The sequence below is a fragment of the Phascolarctos cinereus genome, unplaced genomic scaffold (assembly GCF_003287225.1).
Source record: "Phascolarctos cinereus isolate Bilbo 61053 unplaced genomic scaffold, phaCin_HiC Scaffold_1;HRSCAF=81, whole genome shotgun sequence".
Taxonomy (NCBI): Eukaryota; Metazoa; Chordata; class Mammalia; order Diprotodontia; family Phascolarctidae; genus Phascolarctos; species Phascolarctos cinereus.
Genome location: NW_027555514.1, coordinates 247,331,774 through 247,334,978, shown reverse-complemented (window position 1 = coordinate 247,334,978; position 3,205 = coordinate 247,331,774).

The following is a 3,205-nucleotide window of genomic DNA, read 5'->3' as shown; positions in this document are numbered from 1 at the left end:
ACGATAAGGAACACCAAACCCAGCTGTGCTGCAGAGAAGCAGCCCTGGGCAAGAAGAAACCAGCACACAATTGGTGAATTCAGAAGCAGTGGGGCAGGGACATGGCTGGCTGTGGACACTTCCAGGAAGATGGAGTTCTTGGTTTTGATATCAAGCTAGAGGGGAGAACTGAAGGAGGACCTGAGGCCAGAGGCACCATTCCTGATACCCCAAGACTAGAGGTTAATTACAAAAAATAAGCTGGTATAAATTTTTTAAATTGAGCAGGCAAAGGAGAAAGAATTCAACCATAGAACGTTACTATGGGAATAGAGAAGATGGGGGTTCATCTTCAGAGGAGGATACTGAAGCAAAAATAAATAAATAAATAAGCCTCTCCTACCTCAAAAAGTAATGTCATATGGTCACCTGCCCCAAAAGATTTCATAGAAGAACTTTAAAAAAAGACTTTAAAAATCAAATGAGAGAGATTGAGGAAAGGTTTGGTTTTTTTTAAATAAGAACAATCCAAGAAAAATAAGATTATGAAAACAAAGTCAACTAATTAGAAAAGGAGATCCAGAATTGTAAGAAAGAAAATCACTCCTTGAAAATTAGGATTGTGCAAAGTGAAGCCAGTGAATTTATAAGATTGATCAAGAAATAATAAAACAAAATATAAAGAATGAAAAAATATAAGAGAATATGAAAAATCTTATAAGAAAAACAACTAGTGGATAGAGCATGGGCCCTGAAGTCAGGAGGACCTGAGTTCAGATCCAGACTCAGACCAAATACTTGACACTTACTAGCTGTGTGACCCTGGGCAAGTCACTTAACCCCAATTGCCTAAAAATTTAAAAAAAAATTAAATTAAAAAAAAAAAGAAAAACAACTGATCTAGAGAACAGATCAAGAACAGAAAATATAAGAATAATTGGACTACCTGAAAGCTATGATCAAAATAATATTTTGATGCAATAATATAAGAAATAATTAAAGAAAATTATCCTGAAGCATGAGAACAGGAGAGGAAAATAGAAATAGAAAAAAATTTACCAGTCACCACCTGAAAGATATTGTACAAGGAAAACCTATAGAAACATCATAGTCAAATTCCAAAACCCCCAGCTCAAGGATAAAATATTACAAGCAACAACAACAACAAAAAAAACAATTTAAACATAGCAGTACCGTAATTAGAATCACACAAGACCTACCAGTGGCAACACTAAAAGACCATAGGTCTTGGAACACTATATATCAAAGAGCAAAAAAACTAGGGCTGCAGCCAAAAATATCTTCTCCAGCAAAACGAAGAATAATCTTGAAAGAAAAAAGGACATTCAATGAATTGTCAGTCTGTCAGGATTTTGTATAAAACAAACTGAACTTAATAAAAGATTTGACATACAAGATCCAAGGGAAATATAAGGTATATTCCAAAGACTAAGACACACAAGGGACTAGATAAGGACAAACTGTTTGCCTTGTATATGAGGAAATATTAAATGCATGTCTAAGATTGTTATTAGTAATTGGGTAGTTTGTAAGAAAGATTGGGGTAGACCTGAGCATGATAATATTTTTAAAAGTAAAACTGTTTAGGAACAGGTAACAAGAGTAATTATTTTATACAAATGAGATATGAGAAGAAGAACTAACACAGAGGATTTAAAGGGGGAAGGAGGGCTGGAAGTTCTGGAACCCTACTTTCATTGGGAATGGGTTTATGGGATGGGATTATAAATATCTAAATATATGTATGTGTATATGCATTCTATATCTTCATGTGTATATGTGTGTATATGTATGTGTATGTGTGTATATATGTGTGTATATGTGTATATATATGAATATGTGTGTGTATAAAAAAGACCAAAGTAAAAAGTACATAGCAGAGAACAAAAGAAAACTTACAAGGAAGAAAGAAAAGATGGACAGCTCTGAACATTATGCATAGTATTTAATACATAGGCTTTTTTGAAATGGAAATTTATTGCTGTACATTTTAAATCCTCTCACGTTGTGCTGTGCATATGGCAATGCTTTTATTATTTTTTATTTAAGTTTTAATATTTAAGTTTTCAATATGTTCCTTTTTCTTATCTTATTGTGTATTTAAGGTTTTTTTTGAAGTGAAAAGAAATTAATAGAAAAGAAAGGAAAGTGAAATTGTAACTTCAAATCATGACAATCTTTGGATCAATTTTTTTTTTTAAATTTTAAAGGGAATTCTATAGCATAGCCCTTTAGATACATCCCATGTGAACATCATTGAATGAATCCCACTCAACACCAGAACTGCTAATCAAAACAATGGATCCTCTAGTTTAAAATCATAATGACTATTTTTCAGATTCTATGTCACCTTCTCTTACTTCTCCCAGGCTAGCAGGATTGAGAGATTTAAAGCTCTCCTAAGCAACAAGCGGCTTATCTTCTTTCTTCCACACACAACTCATGATGTACCATAACTTACAAAAGAGCTCATCCCCCTCTGCCAGAACCAGCTCTAATCCCTTGAAAGTCTTCAAGCAGAAGCCAGGCTGGATGACCATTGGTCAGGAATATTTTACAGGGGAATCCTGCTTAGGTATGGGTTAGACAAGATCCCTGTAAGGGTCCTTCCAGCATTAAAATTCTCTGAATCTGTGATAGATCCTATGAGTTCAAAAATATCTTCCCCCTCTCCCCTACTATGGCATTCTCCCCATCTGCCTAGCCTAAAATGAGAATTATTAATGAGTTACATTCAAAGATGGGCTCTGTCAGACTGCTGTCAAATGCACAGGTTACTTAGGAGGATGCTGAGGATCCTCTTATTAATATGAGCTATTTTATAAGATGGAGAGACAACATGATGTATAGAGAACAATCCAGGAAGACCTGGGTTCTAATCCCATCTCTGACACATACTGGCTGTGTGACCCTTGGAAGGTAACTTAATCTCTCAAGGCTCTGGGTAGCATAAGACTACAAGTTGCAGAGAAGGTGCCAACCTGCATTAATAATGGGAGTTTCCTCACCTGACTTCTCTGTTTACAATGAGATCACAAATCTGATCCCTAACCTCAGAAAGTTATAATAATTATATTTACATTATTTTTATAAGGCTATCTAATTATTTTTTGATGCTTCAAACTTTTGCAATGCATTTGTGATCTTATTGAGGTGGTACTCCCTTTAGTGGTACAGACTGCTACCTATCTGTGCCTTCTCCTCC